Here is a 27,143-nt window from a genome sequence, read left to right on the forward strand (position 1 = left end):
GGATTTAAATATTAGCTCATATGGTGTTTAAATATTTAAAACTTCGGTCTTCTAATATAGACGTGTGTGTGTGTGTGTGTGCGTGTGTGTGTGTGTGTGTGTGTGTGTGTGTGTGTGTGTGTGTGTGTGTGTGTGTGTGTGTGTGTGTGAGTTTAGGTAAAATTGTAGCAGTCCCTGAAAGTGAGGATTTGATGGACTGTTAAAAACGTTTCACAAAGCAAGACCTTATTTCACAAATCCTGCAACTAAGAAAGGTAAAGTGCGATTTTAACTAAATGAATGCAAATCTCTGCTCTGAACTTACTGTATATAATAACATGAAAACATTTTACTGGGTGAAAACATTGCCCTGTCTTCACTCCCATTGTGGAGATCTGTGTTTCCCACATCCTTGTGGCTTGTCCATAATAACTTTCATATCATTCCAATTTAGGATACTATAGCCTTCGCCTTAATATATTTTGAAGATCACATCTGTAATCCTTGGAATGTCAGCAGGAACCCATAAACAGCCAGAAAGTATTAACAACTAATGAATTTGGAACAGGAAGTGTTGTTAGCCCATGAGCTACTGAAAGGAAAGAGTAATTCCCTTTAAATTAATCTGGCTCCGTTCTTGCTCAAAACTAGGATAAACATTATCCCTAAATGGGATGTTCCAAGATTACTGCACACTGAGTAACAGCTTGTTTTTAGCTCTCCTATTGCAAAAACAGAAACTCATCAGAGAAGGCCAGTAGACTTGTCTTTATGGGTGAATTTCAGTAACCAACTAGTAAGTACACTGCCTGGATGCCAGGAATAAAGAAATGTGGAAGACCTGGAAGAAAATCAGCTATAAAAAGTGAGGAAGAAACACTGATTAGAGTGAGTTTTGCAGCTGTTCAGCAAAAGTAATGCAACCTTCATACATGACTTCCAAGAACCGACAGCATGATATGACAACTGCATACAGACCTGTTTAAAGTAATCAAAACACTAATAGCGTATATCAACACAAACAATAAAAGGCTGGAGCAAATGGAAGAAGCTTTAAACAAATATTCAGATGAGATGATAAAGCTGCAAAAATGAGAGATCGAAAAAGAAAAGGCTGGCTGAATATGAGACTGCTCCTGAAGAGATGTTTCAAAAGAATAATAGATTTAGAGGACAGAGCAGATTAGGAAAACTTGAGATTTTCAGCTACACCAGAGAAGATGGAAGGAACAGACTGCATTAAATTTATGAAAGCACAAATAAGCAACTGGACTAGTATTCCGCAGCAGGATTTATTAGTTGAAGGGACACATCATGTGTATTTTCCAAATCTAGTAAGGATGCAGTCCTACAAGCAGAAAAAGTTGATTTTGTCAAAACTGTGGCAGAAGGACAAAATGCTTAAAGTAGGAGACAGCAGATTGTTTGTGGAGAATGATTACTCGCACATCAGGCAAAAGAGAAGTAAATTCATTACTCTGTTCAGAGAATGTTGAGACACAGGTGTGAGATTCAAACTACTATATCCAACTGTCTTCATGGTATTCCTCCCTGGAGGGACAAAGTCATTTTTGATGAAGTGCACACTAAGGAGGAAATAACGTTTGTCCAACAAAAACTGATCTGTGAAACAGAAGGAGATTTGGCTTCTTGTTTCTCTGGTAATAAAGACCACAGAGAGACTGCACGAGTGAAAACTTTTCCAGTATTTCATTGGAAAATGTTGGAGAGAAGGAAGCTAACACGAGAGTTGACTAGAAGAATCGAGAGTATGTTGGAAATGAAGCAGACAGGATTTGGGTTATGGAGAAAAATAGTAATAAAATCAGTAATTTAATATGGGATTGCAATGCAATAATTATATTTGTGAAATATGACAGCACAAGAAAATCTGGAAGTATTGGACCTCTTCAAAATTTGTTGGCTGAGTGGGGGACTCTAAAGTGTATGCTCCATGACATGTCATTAATGTTCAGAAAAATGCTTTGGGGGAGGGAAGAGAAGAGAGAAAGCTAACTGTACGTAAAGAAAACATTTTCTTTTCTTAATAGTACTATATCTGTGTTGCATGATTTTCTTTGCATGCTATTTTTGGGTGTAATGGAGATTGTAAGCAGGTATTGTTTTTATTTTTCTCCCATCTTCTCTTTTCTTCATGTGCAGTTTTGTGCAACATAGGCAGTATAATGTTGAAAAAATAGCCTGGTTAAGGGGCATGATACATTTCCAATTGCTGTTCTTTTTTCATTTGTGCATGGGCAATGGCTGATTAAGGACCTTTGTTTTAAGACTTAGAGCAAGTAAATGAAAAAGAATATTGAATATTAGAAGGCTTTTCTTCTAGCACTTACAAATATGTATACTAAGTAGCATTTCTGCAGGTGGTCTTCATGCCTCCATGGAGACAATCTGATAAAGAGAAACTGGAGACAGTCTGGTGGAAGGGGTCTGGCTGAGGGAAAAGAAGAAAAAAGAACAGAGAAACTGATGAAGGCATAATGTTTTCTGGAAACCATCAGGAATTTTCCCAGGTGTGACAGCTTTAAAGATAATATAAAAGCAGTTAGAATTGAAGTAAAGTTCTCTCAGTTTTTTTTAAATGCTATGGGGATACTAATGCTAACAGGTGCTTTCGCTTTTACTTGCTCACACTTCTTCTCTCTTTTTCTTTGTTCATTTTTGAGAATTGCAAGCACTGCAATGAAAAAAATGAAGACGGGAGGAGATGGGGGAGAGCGGAAGGGTCTGGTTAAGAGAGTATGACAAAAGAAAAATCAATACACTTTTTACCATGCTTGCATAGGGAAATGAATGAGTAAAAACCCTAGGTGTTATCTAGAAACAAGTTTATTACAAAGCATGTAAATGAAAAAGAATATTGAATATTGTAGGGCTTTTTTGCTGATAAACAAGGTACCCTTAGCAGTTTTGTGTCTGGTTTGCATGTCACTAGAAGACAATTTGATAAGGAGGAATGGCTTGGAGAAAGTGTTTAATGAAAGCATTCAAGTGTTTTCTCAACTGGGAAAGTTATAAGGATGTACAAAATCAATTAGCAGTTACTAATAGCACAGGTTGTGCCATGCGTCTTAGCATGACTAACCTTTATGTTGGTTAACTTTAGCCTGCTGTGTAGCTATCAACTCAGAACTTATGTTCTTATTGGGAAGCAAAAACTTCAATATTTGAAGATGTACATAGTTTTATGTGTTATTAAGTTCATTGGTTTTTGGAGTTTTTTTGAGGGCAGAGTTTGTTCTGTTTGAGGGCTTTCAAAAAAACAAAATGTTATGTAAGATATGACATAAGTGGAAATTGATATGAAATGAAACAACTGTATAAAAGACCAACCCACCAAACAGTATAAACATGTAACATAAAAGCTGGAACTAGACATTTATCAAAAGAGCAGTTATATATAAAAGGTGGTAATAATAACTATGTAAGAAAATGATGCTTTCTGTTATGTCTTTCAATTTGAATGTCTTACAGATAAATATAAAAAAAAAGAGTAGTGAACTATATTAACAAACGTAGAGTGCAAATAGTTATGCTACAGGAGACATAGCTAGAAAGAACTGAACATGTGAATTTGATAAAGAAAGGTTTTCTGGATGTTTTTTCAGTGGACTATATGGGGCAAAGGGAAAGAGGAATACTTATATTAATTGAAAGAGGCGCTCCAATAGTGGTAGAAGATGAAAAAAGAAAAGAATGGAAGATACATAATACTAAGGGGCTACTGGCTAGGGAGGAGGATTATATTGGCATTCATTTACACCCCCCCTAAAACTGCTATAATGGAGCTTAAGAACATTCTGGGAGCCATAATCAGCTTTCAGCAAGGAATATTAATTGTAGGTGGAGACTTGGATTTGGTTTGCAACAGTGAAGATGTGTCTGGTGGGGCTAGAAGGGAAAACCTAACAAAGAAGGGTAGATTTTGGAAGAAATTTATGAAAATGTTTGGAATGGAAGATGTGAATAAAGTACTAAGAGTGTGGACTGAATTTACTTATTGCTCACCAAGATAAAAAAAAAATGGGCTAGGCTAGATAGATTTTATATCTCACAGGAACATGTGCATTTAATTGAATGTCTTGAAATGCACCCAATAACTATTTCATATCATGCACCAATAATAACTAAAATAAAAATGCAAGGTAATGAAATAAAAATGAGACACTGACGCTTTCCCACCTATCAGTTGAAAGGAAAGGAATTTAAGGAATGGGTTGTGGAATTAATTCAAGAGCTAGTAGAGAAGATAGAGTTATCTTCTGAAAACATAGCTAAGGGGTGGGATAAAATTAAAGTGGAGTTTAAAGCTAGGTTGGAAATAAAAGAAAGGGAGATATGGTTAAACAGTAACAAGAATTATTTAGAGGGACTGACAAATGTTAAAGTATTGCAAAATAGGGGGAATATTTCAGAACAAGAAAAGGAGCAACTACAGAATGCTAAACAGAAAATAAGGGATTACCTCAACAATATGCACAAGTTTAGAAAGATTGCTATTAAGCAACTGTTTTTTGATAATAAATCAAGAGCACAAAAACTTTTAGCACACAAACTCAGGCAATGGAAAGTGGAAAGGGCAGTCACCAAACTTAGGGAACATATAACAAGGAAGGTAACAATAGACCCTGTAGAAGTATTAGAAATATTTTGGAAATTTTATGAAAAATGTTTATGGAAGAATTAAATATGCCAAAGTTAGAGGTAAATGAAGCTCAATTGCTAACAGTTAGGATAGGAAGGGATGAGATAAAAATGGCTATGTATAACCAATCTACACAAAAGCCCCCAAGAATAGATGGTATCCCTGTGGAAGTTTGGAAGTTAGGAGGGAAAAAACTGATAAAGCTCTGGAAGGTTTTGCTTAACAGCATTTTAAGAAGAAGAAAAGTACCAGCATCCTGGAAGAAGGCAGTGGTAATGGTAATATCTAAAGAGGGTAAAGATCCATCAGATCCAGCTTCATACAGGCCCATTTCAATACTAAACTATGATTATAAATTGTTTATGTCTATAATGGCTAAAAATGGCAAAGCTGATGCCAAAATTGATAGATATGGATCAGTGTGGTTTTGTGGAGGGGAAGCAAGCATTTGACAATATTAGCAGAACACTGATGATCCAGAGAGAAGAAGAATGTAAGAAAGTACTACTTGTACTGGTGGGTCTTGATGCAGAAAAAAAAACATTTGACAGGGTAGACTGGGACTTCATGAGCAAGGCAATGGAAGCATTTTCTTTCCCTGATACAATTATAAGGTTGATTAGAAGAATACATGAAGGATTGGGGGAGTGAATTAAATTGGATGCGGTCCTCTCTGATGATTTCTGCTTGAGTAGAAGAATCAGGCAGGGCTGTCTGCTTTCTCCTTTGTTGTTTGCATTATATTTAGAACCACTGGCAAATAAAATAAGGGACTCAGAAATTCAGGGATATAATTGGTTATGGTAGTCAAGAAAAGCTGGCTCTATTTGCAGATGATATTATTTTATACATGACAAAACCAGAAAGGGACATTACAGTGTTGTGGGACATTTTAAGACAATTTCAAATCTTCTCAGGATACAAAATTAATGAAGCTAAAACAAAGGCAATAGCTATAAATTATGTACCCACACACAAATTGGTCCACCAATATCCATATTTATGGAGACATGATAAAATGAAGTATTTAAGAGTATGGATTAGAAATGACACTGTAGGGGCAGCTAAGGATATGTGGGAAGAGACTAAACATAATATACTACAAAATTTGAGAAAGTGGAAGTTTTGTTATATGGATATGAATACTAAGATACAAGCCATAAAAATGTTTTTAGTCCATTTAGTCTTATACACAGATCAGGCATACTTTTATCAATGAGAGGAGAAGCTGTGGATAGGAATTAAAAAAAGAGTTGAAGGATTTTATCTGGGAAGGGAAGACAACAAGGGTCAAGTGGGGTAAGCTGATTCTTCCAATAGAACAAGGCAGACTTGGCTTACCCAATTTGAGGGGGTATTTTATTGCAATTCAGTTAAGGCTCTTATATTTAGCACAAGCAGAAAACTATAATTCTAAGTTGAAAGACATGATGCAGACACAGGGAGGAAGCTCAGGAAATAAGGAGAGATTGGGATTTTGGATGCAAACTCTTAAGGAGAACAACCAAAATCATACAGAGTATTATATTCATAAAATAGCAGGGAGTATTCTAAGAATAAAACCAGCCCAAGAATGGAGAAAAGAGATTTTGCCAGTAGGGATGACTGTGGTGAGGAATGCCGATAATAGGCAAGAGGGGGCTCTTTATTGTAGAAAACTGACAATGGATCCACAGTATTGGGAGCAAATAACTAGATAGGGAAAGGTAATAGAATGGGAAGAGGCCAAGAATTTACTTGGACTGCAGGTTAAAGATTGTCTTTCCTATCAAGGATTGATATCAGAGTATAGACAAGAAAGACCAGCACTGGTAGTGCTTTTAATAGAATCTAGAACAGAAGCTGCAGTTAAAAAAGGAAATTTAGTAAAGCATATGAAATATCACATGAGAATTAGAAGAATCAGTCAGAGAAGCTTAGAAAGGATTTGGAATAGATATTAGATAAGCAATTCACAAAGAGACAATGGAGGATATATGTATATCTCTCAAATATGCAACGAAGTCTAGAAGAGTTAGGATCTTTGACTGGAAGTGTTTACATAGGTATTATTAGGATCTATATCACATTATCGCATTTTCAAAATATCGAATGGCTACAATGTCGAAAATGCCATTCAGCGAAATGTTTTTAGTGAGATCGTGGTACAGTGAGGATCAGAAAATTTGCCCTTTCCTCACTGTAGTGAAATCTCGGAGTTGGTATATATAATTAGTGGGGGGGGTGAGGAACACAGCCCCCCACAATAGTGGTTTTGCTTTATGGCATTTTCAATATTGTAGCCATTCGATATTATTAAAATGCGGTAATGTGATATAGATGCTATTATTATACCCCAAGAATAAACAAATAATTTTTCCTCATGTGGATAGGAAATGTTGGATGTGTGATGGGAAGAAAGAGATAGCTGGGAACATATTTTTTGGGAATGTAATGAGCTGGCAGACATTAGAAATTCCCTGTGGACCGGTTTATCAGAGATGCTGGGTGAGCAAATTGGACTGATTGGGGAGATGATTTTTTTGAGTTATGCTACAGAATCAGAATTGCCTAGACATAGTAAAGCCTTGCTGAGTCTAATTATGGTGGCTGCCAAAAAAGCAATTACTTGAAAATGAAAATCAAAGTCTAGACCAACTTTACCAGAAGTAGTGAATATAGTAACAGAGATGAAAAACCTGAATTGGGATCTTTAGAAAAGGGAAGGAGCAAACTGCATTTGAAAAAAAATGGGAATTGTGGGAAAAATATATGCAGATCAGGAATGAGGTTTAAGAGGCAGAATTTGAATCAGCCATATAATGCTTAAATGACAATGAATGGATAGTTTAAAAGTTATGCATAATGTCTGCAGCTACAGTTGTTTAATGGTGTCTGTGATGTAAACTACAACTAAAGTGGTATAATTTTATATGTTTTTCATTTATATAAATGCAAGATTGCCTTTGTCATATGTGAAAATTTAATATAGATGTTTTGGTAAAAAAATATCCCTAAATTTGAACAAATATCTAGTTATCAAATGTAAGTAAATAAATAAAATAGGTTCTCCTTTTATAATATGCCATACTAAAATGGGATAACCGCATAGAAATGTGGTAAAAGAGGATTTTATACACATGTATAGTATGCAATTTCATATTAAAATCAAATTTATTAGACAATGTGATATGCATAACTGAGCCAAATCTGTCCATCTTCATATGTAATGAATTATCTACACATTCTTTTTCACCAATAAATTACTTTGTTCTCCATTTTACTGGAATCTCTTTATAACTGTCTAATGCATCCCTAAATCCTGTCATCTTTTTTCCTTTCATTAATTTTTTTTATTCTGTGATGTATTCAAGACCTTAAAAAGTACAACATTTCTTTGAAATTCATTCTCTAACATCTCTTTTGAGCCATCTTACCTATATCACCCATTTTAGACATCTATCCATGTCAAAAGATGCTGCTATTGTGAACTCCATTGATACTCTTACAGCGCTTAATTGATTTTTGTCATGTCTGCTCTCTCTGCTTTCTCTCTAACACATTGTACACATTAAATTCCCTTTTAATCTGTGTCTGTGAATTTTTGGTGTTGTTATTTGTGACACCTTTACTAATGTAACCTTCATTCTGCCAGTATCAATTACAAAGTGCTTTCTGTTGATCTGTACACAGTACTTGAGATGTGGCCTTATCATTCAACTGCTGTGCTTATCAAGATTATCTTATATTTTTATAGTGCATTCTCCAAATTCTTGTCTCCCTTTAGATAACCTGATGCAATAATATTAGGAATTTTTGTCATTGTTAGAGTCAGTATGCCAATTTTTATTATATCATCCTCTCTTTCTTCTTTTTAAATAACCAGTTGGAATACATTGTAGTAGGAGTCAGTGAATGCAAGCTCCTATGCACATGACCACCTCTGTAACCTTGTTAGTTCTTTCTATACTTATTCATTTACCTCCTTTTACTACTACTCTTGCACATTTGTGTGGTATCTTCATAGGCATATTTTACTGTGCACCCCATCTACAGGGCTACAGGTACACACAGCGAAGAGGATCTTTGAATACTCCAAACCCTGTGCAAAAACAGTTGGAATCCTCTACTTTCAATGCACACTGTATTTATTATTTCCTGTGTTTCGTTGCACAGCCAGTTTCAAAATATTTTACCTGATAGACTTGCTTTCTAAAGTTGACTTGCTTATACATCGTTCTTTTTTCAGACTGTTGTTAAATGCCTTATCAAAATTTTGACTGGAGACATCCTTATCCCACCGATTCATAAAATTCCATTAAATGTGTCCTGCATGAAACATATGCTATGTCTATTTATCACTGTCCTTGATGTCTTCCCTTATTCTTTTGTAACAAGTTCCATCATAATTCGAACCACTGCAGTTACGTTAAGTAATAAAGTAATTAGTAACCACAATAAACGCACTGCAGGAGTAAAGCCAAACGCCAGACATCCAACCGTATATAAAACCAAGTGTTTATTAATAACTGACAACATAAAACACTTAAACACTTGGTTTTATATACTATTTTCCATTCGCATTGACACTCATTTTTTGGTTATTAATAAAGTAATTACTTACTTAATTAAAAGGTTACTTATGTCTAATGATGGTCTACTTTTTCTTTTTGTGGATATGTTTTAAGGTCTCTGTATTGCCTTGTTTCAACTGTAATACTCTTTTATAAAATAGTATGTGGTAACTTCTAGATGAATAATTGAACCTTCCTTCTTTGGCAGTATGCCCAGGTCATGGATAGAAAGAGTTCAGAACTCAACCACTTTCTACAATTTGGTTATCAAAAGATTAAATTAAGTAATATTCTTTTATTTCCTTTGTCTTGCTGTTCTTGATACATATAAGCTACAAATAGGTGATCACTGTTTGTCCCGCATAGCGTGCCCAGTTCTTATGTTATGAATTAATTGCAATTCATTATTAGCCATAGTGGTATTGTTTCTTTTAGCCTGCCAGAGTTGTTTTAAATGTGGGTCATGTATTTTTAAATTCTACCAGTGTTTGATTCTGCACCCTTCTGTAGAATGCTATTATTTAATATTACCTGGATCTATTCCTTCTCTGTCTTTCTGTTGTGCCCCTTATTATTTTGCCCTTACCTGAAAGGCACTTGCCTCTTGAATCTTAATCCTTTTAAAAAATGGCATTTCTAAAATGTTTCTCTTTTTCCCCATTGTATTTTGATATATACTTTCAGCCTGTCAGTTTACTCCTCTGGTATAGACCTGGTACCATATCTGCTGCTCTTATCAGTAAGTCTAGCAACACCTTTGTTAATGTGGAGTCCACATATCTGTCTTTAGAATTTCAAGTGTGCCCTCATTAACTGCCTCAACAGCGGAAGAACAATGTCTTGCTCTGTACTCATGGTATTTCTCCCTATATGTCCTGTGATTTTCTAACCTTCATTTATTGTCTTTTAACGTTATATCAGATATGTATAACTAGTGAACACTTTATTCTACATGTTCTGTGCCCACACTGCCTGAAACCCACACCGGTGGCTTCATGCACAGTAACTTTCAATAGATTCACATGGACATCTGAAGATGATGAACAGGTGCAGTTTGGTCTGAAACAGATTTTTACATGTGAGCATGGTGCCACTTGTTTGTTCTTTAATACATCTCTTCACCTGATCACTGTCTGGAGTTGTTGTCTCTGAACTTGAGAAAGTGTTTTATCATTGGACTTTACTATTAGGTTTCACTAAAGACAATATGGCACTTAGACTGCATTATTTTACTAACAATGATGATGGTATAATTATAGGTGATGGTCTTGTAGGCCTCACTAAATCATTTAACTTAATGAAGAATGTCATTGTGATTAACTAACTAACAAGTCTGAGGATATTGGTCTTACTGAAAACTGCATGTATTTGTCCTGTTAATTATGTGGTTGAAAGATGCTTCAGAATCAAGATCCAGTGATTTGTATCTGATGATTAAAGGCATCTATGCAGGACACTTCTTGTCTCATTACTTGTCAACAATTGTGTCTGGGATATTCCCTGATTTGCAACACTATACACAGCTGACCTTGATCTGCACAGCAGCACCTGATTGCCATTCAGTACGAGGTTTACTGCAGGATGACCTGGACAAAGAAGCATCTAGTATAATACCCACTGACTCACATTGAATATTACCAAGACATAAACTATGCTTTTCAAACACTTCTGTCAGAAATTAAACCTCTAAGGATATTCTAGAAGTATCTTTTGAAAAAGGAACAGTAGATGAAAAACTCTAGTCATTTGAATAGCTGGCATATAACATTTGAGTTTCTAAACAGCAACTTAGATGTTTTCCTGTAGATGTTTGCAACAAATGTCTTGCTGTAAACTTGGATTCCTGGATCTGCTTGCGTGAGAAGTCAGTGGAAAGGTGGTAGGCTTACCCAACTAGATTTAGGAATGAAAATGTCATCTACATCTTCTATTGTTAAACATAAAAGTCATTAAAACGTACAAAAGAGATTGCCATATCATGTCCTACTCTATTCCTCTGTGGAGTACCACTTCATAATTTGTGGGCAATTACTTTGGCTACTCAGAAAGGAGAAGGATGACTTAGCCATTGCTTATTTAATGCATAAACTGCTGTTCCAAGGAATATGTCTCCAATTTAACATCTGGGATGCCCCTAGGTAATGCAAGTATATTTTTAAGCAGGTCATACCAGCCCTGTAACATTGGGTCACACTTCTGGGAAGGAATCAGGTGTATGGAAGCAGAGATGACCTTAGGTGAAATTGAGTCCTAGGAGAAAGGCTTAATGTTTCCCCACACATCACCCCTTCATTTCCTAGTGTCTCCATGGCATCTCCCACACAGTCACGTATGTGTCCAGCATGCTTGTGTCTTCATGAACAGGCACATTTTTTAATTAAAAATCCTGGTTCAAACTCAATTGCTTTTGAAAGTACATTACAATTTAATAACTAACATCTACAAATAATCAGTTAAATAGCTAAATGGGTAAATAATTATTTTGTTTAGTCAGTGAACTGTAAGAAAAATGCACATCCATGAGTAACATATAGTATAACAGATATAGCAGACATGCCTGACAAAACCAAAGCAATGAACTTTTTTGGAAACTATCAATGTGTTACTTAGAAGTATTAATGAGGCATTACCTGTGTCTTGACAAAATGAAAAAGAATGCATATAATCTGTTCTTGCCTTATCCCTTGGTATTTCAGCAAATAAAGGAGATCTTTGAAAAAGTACATTAAAAAAAAGATTTTGTGCATGGCATGTGTGTGTGTGTGTGTGTGTGTGTGTGTGTGTGTGTGTGTGTGTGTGTGTGTGCACGTGCGTGTTCTGGTTTCCTCCCACATCCCAAATACATGTTGTAGGTGGACTGGACACTCTAAATTGGCTCTGGACATGAGTGCATGCATGTGGGTGCCTTCTGTGGAAGCCTGGGTGCTGGGATGGCAACTCAACACTGTAAAACTCCACTACCAATCATGATCAAACAGGTGATCCACTGTAGTGACCTCTAACCTGGAAAAGCTGAAAGAAGAAGAATGAAAATAGCAAACATACAAATATGACTGTATGTGTGTGTGATAAGCTGATTCAGCTAAATACATCAAGATAGAAGTTATATTTAGTGTGGAGTCTTCTGTGCTACACATTGTAACTAAGGAATATTTAAACATAAATTAATACAAATACGAGAGTAATCCTCATATAAGCCACTGACAAGTGCAAATATTCACAAGACTGCAGTCATTAAAACACCTTTCTTGGAGCTCATCTACATCCATCAATTATATTTTAATTATATGAATCCTAATGTATAATTGCCCAGTGGTGTAGATGCTGGCAGTAAGAAAACAATCCAGAGATCACTTGGCTGTGGATGAGGCATAGCATAAGAGGCCAATTATTGAGCACAACACCCACTTTTGGATGTATCACAGTAAACTTATAAAACAATTTGAAAGACTCCAAAGGTTCTTAAACAGAAAGATCTTAGACCTAAGGTCCCTGAGCTACCAAAACAGACTGGAAGCTCTATCTCTTTATTCAGTGTCTTACAAACTTATCAAAGAAATCAAATGGCAAACATCACCAATGGCTCTGGTAAATCTGCCCCACGTCCAGGAACCTTGTGTATCAGAAAAAGTGAGTCACAGAATAAACAAGTACAAAAACCACAACAGTGATGTGAGGTGATAGCTGTTCCAAGTGTTAAGGTACAGGATCGACTTTTTGTTTGTAAGAAAATGAAAAATAAAAACACTTAAATGTTACAATATTAAGCAACAATAGTAAACAGTCCAAAACTTCAGATTTAAATTCCTCTTCTATGAAGGTACTTAAGAAACAAACTACGACAGATTAGTCACGAGGATAACTCAGCTTTAATTTATTATAAGTGCATTCTTCTACCAACTGTTAAACTAATACATGCATGAAAAGCACAAAGCATCATGAATCATGATTGGTAATCTCATACATAGTAATGAGCCCAGCCTACAACTTAAAGCTAGTCTGATGTGACACAAGTAATGTTTTATAGTCAAATTTAAAATAAGAAACTGAAAGAGTACTAATAAAACAAAGTCCAAATAAAGTGAAGTGCAGAACCAATAATTAACTCCTGGTCTATCTTCAGGAAGAAGCAAGGTATCACAGAACTCCCTTCACTAAGGGCTGTTTAGCACCAAGGTGACAATAAAATCCTTCCAAAATGAGTGATAAACTAAAAAACTAAAAATAACCAAGTGAGGAAGAGTGTGTGTGTGTGTGTGTGTGTGTGTGTGTGTGTGTGTGTGTGTGTGTGTGTGTGTGTGTGTTTATGTGCACAAGCACATGTGTGTGCACATGAGTGTATAACAACAGGTGCATGAATCAAGAAAACTGCACTCACTATAGTAACCTTGGAAAAGATGCAATATAAAAAAATATCACAGATAAAAATACAGCCAAAATAAAAACTGCAATCATAAGTCTATGAAAAACAAACAAAAAAGAAAACTCCTTTAATAGCTTCATCAGATCACCATTAAAATGTATCATCCATAAAACCAACCATACACTAAAAATACAGAAAGAAAAACAATCATAATGTGTGGAAAAATGCAAATAACTATGCATATGTAAAATAATTTGTATCATGTCCAAAATGTGAAAAGTGAAAAAAAGAATGACCTGGTGATTCAGTGCTGTGCTTTGTATGAGGATTCTTGCTTAGTCTATTTCTAGTTCCAGATGTTTGTTGGGCTATCTTCCTATTAAATTTAGAAATAGCTTTTCCTATGTAAAAAAAAAAAAATAAAAAAATAAACTTATCACTTGGAGCACTGGGTTCTGTAAACAATCTTTTCAGTTTTACAATTCCCAGGCACCTTACTGTTTTATTTTTTACCTGTCCTAGGGCAGATGAAAAAAAATCTGTGCAGTTTATGAACTCACAAAAGGTACAGAAGGGGGGCACATTTAAATATACCAATCATCCCCATACTGTCCCTGTTGGATGTCCCCTTTAAATAAAACCTAATGCTCCCACCTCTTTTGAAAACAAAAGAAGGGCCAGGATCCAAAATCTTGCTCACAAGTCTATTACTAGAGAAAATGAACCATCTGTCACCAAATATCATTTTCATCCCATGGGCATCTTTACTGAAGTTAAGGTCATACTTCTTTTCAGTTTCTCTTTCCTTTGGTATCTGACCCTTCCCATACAATAAAAATATCATCAAGAAATCTCAGGTAACATTTGATGAAGCATCAGGACTCTGAGCTACAGACTGTTTCACTCTCCTTCTTACTTAATGCTGTATTAGCTAAGCTAGGGGCCACAGCTGCTCTTATTGCAGTTCTATATCTCTGTAAATACTGCCATTAAATCCAAAAAAAGTTGTTCCTTAGTACCAATTGCAGTAAGTTAGAAATTAGGGTGATCTCACCAGGGAGGAATAAGCTTTTCTTCATCATGGAATCTCTCACAACTTCTGTACAGTGAAGTCAGTCCTCTACCTTCACACTTGGGACAGCTATCTCCCGGCATCTCTGTTGTTGTTTTTGTTTCATACTTTTGAGTGGAGACCTCTACCCTACTTTCCATGCATTACAGAGCTGCATGTCCTGGATTTCCTTTTTCTCCCCAAGTCCAATGTCCCTATCAGTTCTAGAATTAGGGGAATAAATCATTATCAACAGATAAATATAACATGATGCAGAGATAGGTTTATAATCCAGCATATCCGAAATTTCTGGAATATATGTTCCCTACATATTAAGCAGTGTGACTAACAATCTTCCTTTAAATATAAACTAGATGACTGGATGGGGTATCCATAAATTTATTCCAGGACTGACCAGTATAGCCTCCTGTAAAAAGGAGGTACAACCTGATGGAGGATGCTCACAAAGCAAGAATAGTCATGAGACTCGATGTCCTTAGATTATTTACGAATCTGATGCTTCCCTCTCATATTTCTACTAAAATTAATTTACATTTGTTTTCCTATTCTGTTATTAATATTTACATATTGTTTCATTTGTCTATGGGATTATATACCTTATAATATTATTCTGTGTTTGTGAATTTCCTGGTTTATTATTTTTTGTAAATTTCTTCAATCAGGCTGTGCCTACAAATAGTCTGTTGTGATCGGTGAACCACCTTGTTAAACAAACTTAATATATTAATAAATCTAGAAATCTATTACTGTCTATGTGTTTCAAGTTATGTCAGAAGTATATGCTCTACCAACTTACAGTTGAGTGCTGATGATTATAGCAGAAAGACCATCAGTTCATTTGCTGCAACTTGATCAGCAATGGTCCACCCCTCACTGACACTGATCCAGGATATAAATCATTACTCAGGTAAAAGAATCAAGCAGAACTCCAAAAGTGATCATCTATTAAATATCTACCTCAGTGGCTGTTTTGAGTGGCAGGTCCAGTGGTATCAGCAATGTCCTGATATACTTTTTACAGGCTTATACACTAGATTCCTAGTATGTAGTGCTGGGTACAGCTCTATGTGTTCTCCAAATCAGTAGAATGTCTGTAACCAAAGTGTTGACAGTTTTTCCCTTGATCACAGGGAGTGGAAATGTGGTTGATGAAGTGACCCTTATGATTTTTCTATCACTCTTCTTCTTTTTCTATCAGCTGCTCCCATTAGGGGTCCCAAAAGCAGATCATGTTTCCATTTCTTCTGTCATCTGCATCTTGCTCTGTCACTCCAACCACCTGCATGTCCTCTCTCACCACATCCATAAACCTTATCTTAGGCCTTCCTCTTTTCCTCCTACTTGGCAGCTCCATCCTTCGCATCCTTCTCCCAATATACCCAGCATCCCTCCTTAGCACATGTCCAAACCAATGCAATCTTGCCTCTGTGGCTTTGTCTCAAAAACGTCCAACCTGAGCTGACCCTCTAACACACTCTTTTCTAAACTTGTTCATCCTTGTCACACCCAGTGCAAATCTTAACATCATTAACTCTGCCACCTCCAGCTCTGACTCCTTTCTTTTCGTCAGTGCCACCGTCACCAACCCATATAACATAGCTGGTCTCACTACCATCTTGTAGACCATCCCTTTCACTCTTACTAGTACCCACTTATCACAAATCAGTCCTGACACTCTTCTCCACCCACTCCACCCTGTCTGCACTCTCTTCTTCATCTCTCTTCCACAATCACCATTACTCTGAACTGTTGACCCCAAGTATTGAAACTCATTCACCTTCTCCATCTCTACTGCCTTCATCCTCACCATTCCTCTGTCCTTCCTTCTCATTCATGCACATATATTTTGTGATAGTCCTGATAAACATCATTCCTCTCCTCTTTATTAGTCAATATAAACAATCTCTGCAGAAGTAAAGGATCTCCTCAACATGTCTCCTACTCTCACTACAGATCACAATGTCATCCACAAACATCATAGCCCACAGGGACTCCTGTATGATCTTGTCTGTCAACCTGCCCATCACCATTGCAAATAAGAAAGGGATCAGAGCTGATCCTTGATGCAATCTCACCTCCACCTTGAACACATCCATCACTCCTACTGCAGCCCTCACCACTGTCATACTGCCCTTGTACATATCCTGTATCATGCTTACATATTTCTCTACCACTCCCAACTTCCTCATACAATACCACAACTCCTCTCTAGGCATCCTGTCATATGCTTTCCCTAAGTCCACAAAGACACAATGCAACAACTTCTGACCTTCTCTGTACTTCTCCGTTAACACCCTCGGAGCAAACATCATATCTGTAGTGCTCTTTCCTGGCATCAAACTGTACTACTGCTCACTAATCATCAACTCCCTTCTAAACCTAGTTTCCACTACTCTTTCCCATAACGTCAAGCTGTGACTGATCAATTGTATCCCTCTGTAGTTACTACAGCTCTGCACAGGAATCTTATTCTTAAAAGTCAATACCAATACACTTCTTTCCACTCCTCAGGCATCCTCTCACTTTCCACGATTTTCCTGATTTTCCTATCAGTGACTTCAGTAATCCAGCAGGTCATGCTAAGCAGTTGTCTGTGCTCAGTTGACATGGAAAAGTGATTAAAGAGGGTACAAGGAATAACAAAATAAACTAATTGCTGACTGCATTTCTGAGCTGAAAACTGACTAGGAAAATCAGAAGAACTGAGAGAATGAGCAAAGCACTGGTGCTCACACCATTATTAATTAGACAGGCTCAAAACTTACAAAGAAAATTGTAACTGGATAAGTGAAGAGAAAAGAAAAGGAGAGAAGGGACGAGAAGAGAAGAGAAAAGAAGAGAAGAAGTGAAGAGAAAAGAAGAGAAGAGAAGAGAAGAGAAGAGAAGAGAAGGGAAGAGATGAGAAGAGACGAGAAGAGGAGAGAAGAGAAGAGAAGGGAGAGAAGAGAAGAAAAGAGAAGAGAAGAGATGAGAAGAGACGAGAAGAGGAGAGAAGGGAAGAGAATAAAATAGAAGTGAAAAGAAGAGAAGAGAAGAGAGGAGAAAAGTAGAGAAGAGAAGATAAGAGATGGGAAGAGAAGAAAAGAGAAGAGAAGAGAAGAGAATGGGAGAGAAGAGAAGAGAAGTGAAGTGAAGAGAAGAGAAGTGAAGAGAATAGAAGAGTAGGAAAGAGAAAGTCTAAACAACATGTTCTACATAGACTGACTAAAACCCCTGTCACTATACTTTGAATCCTACAGACTGCTAAAAGGTGACCTGAGTCTGGCATACAAGGCATCCTTTGAACCATTACTGATGGACTTACTGCACATCAGCAAGTTAAATGACATCAACAATGCTCAGTCTAGAGATCTAAACCTCTTCTACAGCACCAACAGAATGGTTTGGAAGGACAGGTATATATGTCAAAGGATACTGTTGCTGTGAAACAGTTTGCCCATCCAAATAATACAATGGTCATCCCTTTCCATATACAAGCACAACTTGGATGCGTGAATGGGAACAGCAAATTTACACCAGGACTGCCCCCTGCCCTAATAATGGACAGAGGCAGGTCATAAATGCTTTATCCCATGCATGGGTCTCCTCAAATTATCTATGGTATGATCCCAGTTATTCTCATTAAGAGTAATGTATAATTATCAACCATGGGATGGATAAGGCCAAATGGGATAGGTTATTTAAAGCACAAAAATGGAAATTGACCAGGCTTAAAATGGCCTGCAAGCAGTGATGGCTCATGGTGAAATGAGGCCTAGGCAGGGTAATGGATCAGGGCCCCCTCAACAGCACCTCCCACAGGTAGCATCCCCCCTGGTAACACCCCCTCCAGCCATTCCAGTGCCCTATTAATTGGTTATTTCCCCCCAGTTACCATAAACAATGTTCAAAGCAGTCAGTGTGAATACTATTTTCTTCTTCACTTCTACAATGATGAGATTTTTAAAATTTTCACTTTTAATGTTATAGCACAAACACTGATATCCATTTGCTAAAGAAAAAAATACAGTCTCACAATGAAAACAGACTTTGCATGAACAGTAATCTTATTTGCCCTTGAAACTCATATTTATTGAAATGGCATTGAAACTCAAATTCGAAGAAAATGCATATGATGGATTGTTTACTGTACTTTTGGGCTGTTTTCAAACCATAGGCCTCTGTCACATTTTTTGGACCATGCACACATGCATGTGTTTTTTAATACACCGTCATTGTATTACATCATATTCCTTGTATAATACAGCACCACTTGTTAGACTGCATTCAAAATTTGTATGTTTGATTATTTTTCCAATAAGCAAGGAAACAAAACCTATCAACCAATTATGACAAAACTGTCCTTTACAGAACATTTCAACCACAAAAGGCCACTCAGACTTCTGTCATTACAATCCATTAATATTAGTCAATATAAACAATCTCTGCAGAAGTAAAACCTATCTAAATAATTCCACATTAAAGAGACCTATAACTAATGAAGAGGTTGCTGCTAACAAACAACTTCAGTTTTCAGTCTTTCATGTGCAAATTCAATGTGTGGCCATCCTTGAAGAATAAACCATCCATGTCACATTTAAAAAAATGGTAAGCTGGTAATATTGCAATAGGGAATGCCTGTCAAAATGGCAGCAGGTAAATAGTTATTAGGCATCTCATCCAAAGGGGGACACAGGAGTGCTGCTCCCCCATCCCTTTTTAAAAGAGGCACTGCAATATCAGCACTCCATCCATATGGTGTGGAAGAAAAACCCACAGCCTTCTGCACCAAAAGCAATTATGCTACATGTTGTGTTACTAACACTGCTTTTAAAATTTATTGCACAAACACTGTTGGCGGCCATTTGCTAAACAAAACAGTTACAAACTGAAAACAAACTTAGCATGAGCAACAATAAACTTCTCTTTCCTTGAAACGTAACATTCCTTAAAAATGCACAGAAGCTTAACAGTCGTAGAAAATGCACTGAAATTCAACAGTTTTTGAAATGCATTTGAGAATGATAGCTTGGCTAGTGATGTAAATAATTCAGGCTCTAGGGTCCTATATTCAAGGTACAAGGCTTGAACCTGAATGAGTTAACCAACTTGCCATCCCTCACTGGAGTATTTCACACACACACACACACACACACACACACACACACACACACACACACACACACACACACACACACACACACACACACACACACATTTCCCTCTGTAATGACCTGTTCTCCATGATATACACCACATGCTCTGTTCTAATGTTTACATATGTGTGTGTGTTGTACTAAAGACAGTCATACAGACTCTACTCAAGATGCACTCTGTGTGTATCCTGAAAGAAAAAAATTATGTTTTGAGCAGTCACCCTACCAGTGGGCCCCCCAAACCAGTGGGCCATAGGTGACTGCCTAGGTCATCTAGTGCTGGATCTGGCTCTGCCTGCAAGGGCAGCTAGCTTAGTTCTCATCAATGAACCCATAAGAGTGAACAAGAAAAGGTTTAAATTAGATTATGTAATTTTAACAGTGCGCACGTGGTGGCAGTTTAATTATAGTATAGTTGAACACTTAATACATTCATCTGATGCTGCAGTTACTGTTTTTTTTTTTTTTTACACTCTCCCAGGACCTAGCCAAATGGATCTATTACAAACACCTATCTGTCTCATTTGTTCCAAGGACATGAGAGCTGAGCATTCCTGTTTCCATTTTTTTTCACCTAGAAATCCACATCACCCCTCAAATTTCCAAGTGAAAGACGGATGGTAGTAAAGGTTCCTGCTTGATATTTCTGGAAGGTGACCTACCATCTACCAATTCAGAGTGCTTAATCCTCCTCAGTGGCTTCTGCAAGCCAACTATTGCTGTCCACTGGGGGAAACCATGCCACTTCATGCTGGCTTCCATTTGGCTTTACAGGTGCTAAAAATCATAACACGGGCTCAGCTGGTTTGAACTCCACTTAGTAACACCTATCAACTTCACTCTTGAGAGCTGGAGCCTATTCCCTTATTCCAAGGATGGACAATTCCACAAAAGCCACTCACTTCCACACTACTATTTGTTGGCAATAAAGGCATTAATGTTGGAAACTGAGTGATATAGCACCTTAACATAAGGTTCAGCAAACTTCAAAACCACACTCTTGTCACTAAGAGCACTACTAGTTAATGCAATGTTGTCAACTGTCTGAAGTGTCTCACCACTGAAGCACTGAACAAAGGTTTCTCTTCAGACTGACTTTGTGGTACATTTTATGGTGTTTGGTGTACCAGCAGCATTGTGAACAATGGAAGGTTGAGGACTTTTACTAGATGGGTCTGCATCTGTATGTCATGTCCCTTGTTTTATTGATATGAAGTCTCCTGTTATGTATTTGCTTTGCAAACTTTGTTGTATTTCACCACTGGAACTAGTTGTACAGTCTAAGATCATATGTTCTGGATAAAATGTAATGGTATCACATGCAGGGAAGTTATTAACAAGGCAGTGTGATGGTGGTATGTAACGATGTAGCAATGCTACACAGCTGCTGCAGCTTCTACACAAAAGCAGTATTAGTGTCCCAACTGATAGCACACTTGTCTTTGGTGTAGATGGCTATAGTTTCTATTCCCCTACCAGGTAGATGAATTGTTGATACTGCAGTGCAGCATATTGGGGGGTGCTACACTCCTAAATGTGCTGTCCTTTGGATGAGATATTAAACAAAGGCATTATCTGCCTGAACTGGTGATAGCTCAGGTAAGCGCAAAATATCCCATGGCACCTATTGAAAAGAATAGGGGCAGTTTCTTAATGCCTTACCCAATTTTCCTTTAATAGTATAAATGCTACCTTGGGCCACCCCTGAAAAGAACCTACTAGCCTAGTGGGACTAACCTGGTTAACAAAGAATAAATAAATAAAAACACTGTTGAGTATTTAGACTTGCAGCTGAATAGTAAGCAAGGAAATAAATGTGTTTTAAGGAAACATGGCAGACTCATCTGCTAGCTAGTTTACCTATTCTTAAGGCCAGCACTGGTATAAGGGAACTAACTGAAACCACTTTATTTCAAGAAGGGTTTCAAAATGTTGATGTAGGTGAAATACAGTCTAACTGCTTTTGGCAGATAATAATAGTCTGTGCAGTCTTCTAATCCTGGGATTTACCGTTCACAGATGACATTGTTCCTTCCAAAGTGGGGGGTATACTCACTTACTATTCCAGTTAAAATCATCTAAAACCTTCCTACCTGTGCAGTTTAGGCATAATTGAAACCTTCCTACCTGTTCTGTTTATGCATAATCTGAAACCTTCCTACCTGTGCTGTTTATCCATAATCTGAAACCTTCCTACCTGTGCTGTTTAGGCATAATCTAAAACCTTCCTACCGGTGCATTTTAGGCATAATCTAAAACCGTCCTACCTGTGCTGCTTATGCATAATCTGAAACATTCCTACCTGTGCTGCTTATGCATAATCTGAAACCTTCCTACCTGTGCTGTTTATGCATAATCTGAAACTTTCTACCTGTGCTGCTTATGCATAATCTGAAACCTTCCTATCTGTGCTGTTTATGCATAATCTGAAACCTTCCTACCTGTGCTGCTTATGCATAATCTGAAACCTTCCTACATGTGCTGTTTATGCATAATCTGAAACCTTCCTACCTGTTCTGTTTATGCATAATCTGAAACCTTCCTACCTGTGCTGCTTATGCATAATCTGAAACCTTCCTACCTGTGCTGCTTATGCATAATCTGAAACCTTCCTACCTGTTCTGTTTATGCATAATCTGAAACCTTCCTACCTGTTCTGTTTATGCATAATCTGAAACCTTCCTACCTGTTCTGTTTATGCATAATCTGAAACCTTCCTACCTGTTCTGTTTATGCATAATCTGAAACCTTCCTACCTGTGCTGCTTATGCATATGTTGTTTCCTTAACTGCTAACCGCTGCTCAGTCCACTCATCCTTGAAATGAATAAAATGTCACTGATTTTTGCATTTCAAGTAACAAATACTAAAACACACCCACACACAAAAAAGAAAAGAAATTGCAGGGGAACAAGCCTCTTCCATTTCCCATATGAGAGTTCTGTTCCCTTTGTATTAATATATATATATATATATATATATATATATATATATATATATATATATATATATATAACTTTGCCCTTTCTCCACTGTAGTGTGATCTTGGAATTGGTATATTTAGTTAGGGGAGTGTGGGGGGGGTAAAGCATCCCACATCGGCGGGTTTGATTTGTTTTGGCTTGTGTTTTTTTTTTCTGGTGATGGACAAGTAGTTAGTTTTCTGCAGTTCCCTATTGGTGTTCTCAGTGTTCATTTATGTGTGGTTTTGGCTATGTTGTCTTGGTCATGTCGGATTCGGTAATGTGGGATTTGCCATGTATATACACATATATATATATATATATATATATATATATATATATATATATATATATCTGTGTATATATCAACTAAACACAACAGGAAAAAAGTGAAAACTCCACTACATAGCCTTCTAACTCTTTCATTAATATTCTTAAGTTCTGATGAAATCCAATGCACTGTCTTACACAGATGAAAGTGATAATATAACATTATTTATTAACATTTTCTTCCAAAAAGTATATTCTGGCATGGTTTATGTATTTCCTGGACAATTGTTAGCAACAGTAGATTTGGTTTCTAGTTTTTCTATGCCTGTTTGCATTTAATCACCCATTTTGCTGTTTATATATTCAAGCACAACACATAAGACACACACACACACACACACACACACACACACACACACACACACACACACACACACACACACACACACACACAACAGAGTCTCTGTAATTGTCCCAAGTTTAAGTGCCATTAAGGGACAACAGCTTAGAGTACTCTCTGGTGACAAGTATATCCCCTCCTCTTCTGATTCCCATGCTAGTGTTGGTGCTGCTGTGGCACAGGTAGATTCTCCCTGGTGGTTTGTGTTTTTTCCAACCCCTGATCTCCATGCTAGTGCTAGTGTCATTATGGTGCAACTGTATTTTATCTGGTGGCTTGTGTTTTCTCCAACCCCCAATCTCCATGCATGTGTTGTGTCATTATGCCACGAGTATATTCTCCCTGGTGAGTTTTGTTTTCTCCAACCCCTTGATCTCCATGCGAGTGTTGGTGTCATTACAGCACAAGTATATTCTCCCTCGTGGCTTGTGTTTTCTCTAATCCATGATCTTCACACTAGTGTTGTTGTCATTATGGCACAGGTGTATTCACCATGGCAGTTAGTTTTTTCCCCTGTCCTGATCTCTGTGCTAGTGTTGGTGCCATTATGTCACAAGTGTATTCACCCTGGTGGCTAGTGCTTTCCCCGTCCCATTTCCAGTACTAATGTAAATTCCAGTGATGAACAAAGCCTTTTGGACTTATTTACTACCCTAAAAGTGGTGGAGTCAACTGTGCTATACATCCAGGCAATTTCCTGAATTGCATAGTGAGTAGATGCCTTTCTGAGGGTAGTTTTGGTAAATACAGCACATGGTTAATTAGCATATGCCCTTTCCCTGGACTGCTTCATTAGCATACAGTACATCTACAGAGACAGTCCTACAATGTGCTGCATATCATTGGCAAGAGCATCTCATAAATCTACATTAAGGCTGTTTATGAATTCAAAAGGTTTATTGCAATGTGTATATTGGGTGTACATGTCACATTAACCTTTATGAATCCCCCTGCATATTTTTCAGAAAATGCTCAATGAAGCTGACATAATAGTTAAAGTGTTACCTTACAAACACAAGGTGCAGGGTTTGATTCTCACAGGGGGTAATTGGCTAGGCTTAAAATGGCCCACAAGGGCAGTTAGTCTAGTACTTATCTATGATCCTAAATACAACAATATCTAAAAGCTGCCCTTGATTCTGGGCCTTTCTCCATCATTATTGTTTGTCTTTTTCCTGTTTCCTGGCCTAAGAGGTTGAGAAGTATTATTACTTTACCACAGCCAGATGAGGTGTACACAGCAAAGTGACTATAGCTGCTATGTGGATATGGGGACATATTCTGTGGATAAAAGTAACTTACTTTCCTGTTGTTTTTATCAGTTGAAACCTTCCTGCTTTGCAGGATTAGTTCCTAGTTATATGAAAGAAGTTGGGATATTTGGGCTATTTTGTTTTTCTGTGAAACAAACTGAAATACATTATTGTGCCCATATATTGTTTTACCCCAGTCAGTCATCTGAGCTATATATAGTTAACAATAAAGCTATATATAGTTAACAATGAAGCTATGATTACTGAGTATGGGAGATATATGTGGATGACAATGTCTTGCCCTGCTGTCATGATTAAGTTAAAAAATCATTAGTTTAGATTTGCAGGGCTAGTGTGCATTTCTGTAAAGCAGATTGGAATATTTTACTGTGGCCATTTTTTTACTTTAGTTACACATCTGAGGTATTCATAGTCAAGTGGATGTAATTGATGGGTATAGAGAATAATGGATTATAATGTGAGCAATTTGAATGATCTTAAATTAAGAAGATGAATCTTACTCAACATGTACATTTATGCATGGTTCCCATAACATGTGTGTTAGGATTGGGGTTCCATGATTGAAAACCATCTAGGCTCAAGGTTCTCATAATCCACCACTGCGTGTGCAGTTTCCCAAATTGCTGACCCCTCCCAGGGGTCTAAAGGAGGAAAAACGTCTTCTCAAACTGAAGACAAAAAAGTTGATCTGCTCTGAATCAGTACCAGAGATGAATTTCCTGTTCCCCAACCAATTGTCCAAGTTACACTTGAGTTGTGTTAGGAAGGAACTCTGCTTCTCATGAATGGGGAGTCTGTTCTAGAGATGGGGTAGACACTGGGATATATACATACTGGAGAGACATGTATGTATCCCAGAGACTACCTGATTAGCTTCCTTCTGCATAAATGATATTTTTGTTCTTGGTGCACCAATCTATAAGCTCTGGTCTGTAACTATTGGACCATTAATGACTTTATGGCTGAGCTTGAAAATGTCTGGCAATATTTGCTTATATAACACATGCCTGTGAAATCCAGTACCTTCCTAGATGAGGGTGTTTGAAAGACAGTTGGAGAGAGTCCTCCATTAGAAAGAACAAAAATATAACTTTATTTATGAAGGTACACTTAAATCAAGAGAATGAATGAATTCTGGTGATAACATTTTATTTAAAATCTGTTTTAAATGTCTATAATTTTGTGAATATTCAAGGCTGTATTCACATTGATATACAGACTGAAGTTTAGGCAGAATGCTTATCTTGCATAGCATGTTTGGTGCTTGGGCTCAAACACCTAAATAAATAAAATTATACATTTTAAAGTTTGATATTAGCTGAAATAAAATGAGTTATTGTGCCACAGCCTGGTGGGAAAGAAAAATACTTTAAGTGTTGTGGTAGCAGCAGTAGTGCTACTGTAAAATGGGAAAATATGTTTAACAGAGAAGATGGAAATAGTTTAGAATATCCTCACAGGGAGAAAGACAAGCAAGGCAATTAGGGCTCAGAGATAAATGGTAACAAGAATGAGCAGTTCTATAGGAAGAGAGAATAGCAAATGGTATGCAAAGTTCAAAGGTTCCATATAAATTAATTAAATAGATTCACAAGTAGTTACTGTGTAAGCAGTTGATGAGACCATTGAGAAACCGAGCCCTGTTTCCAATGGACCCACAACACTGCTCGGTTACAGTCACATAGTTGGACAAGGGAGGCAGAGGACATCAAATCCTGGACTACAGAAAGCAGCTCATTAAGACCTTATAACCTCAGTCCTCTAGTCTGAGATAAACAAACGATGATCACTTGTAGAAGGTTTTACAATCCCAGGAGTTTGTTAAAATAAAAAAGGAAGGAGGACAGTTAAAGTTGGAGGCCTCGTGAGGAGAAGAGATCATGAACATGATATACATGTTATACAAATGCATAGAAGTAAGACAAATTGTAGGGAAAAAATACATAAAATATATGATAATAAATGGCTGAAATTGTATTGGATTTGTATTATAAAAAAGATTGTCTGAGAAGGGCAAAAATGCAAGCTGCATGTTTTTTTAGTTGTCTAGGTTAAAAGCTGTGTTCCAAGAAACTGAATGTAGAGTTTTGACTACAGCGTATTAGACAAAAAATAGCTAACTATGCAAGCAGTCTAGAAATTAATAAAATAACATAAGATTTCTCTGGCACAGAGGGATAAAGCCCTCACTGTGATCCAGACATTTTGGAACTGTCTAATGATTTGGATCTTGGTTGAAGGTAGTATGAAAGGGGAGAATTAGCAGCTGAAGCTGTAAGACAGGGACAGTATGATCTTCTGAAATACTAGGAACCTACATAGAGAGAGCTATGTGTAGCACACGAGCCAGGGAGGGATATATATGTATATATATATATATATATATATATATATATATATATATATATATATATATATATATATATATATGGGTCCACTTAATTTGAACAAACATTCAAATGTTCAAAATTC

Source organism: Protopterus annectens, chromosome 9.part0 (assembly GCF_019279795.1).
Source record: "Protopterus annectens isolate FY-2018-M chromosome 9.part0, PAN1.0, whole genome shotgun sequence".
NCBI lineage: Eukaryota > Metazoa > Chordata > Ceratodontiformes > Protopteridae > Protopterus > Protopterus annectens.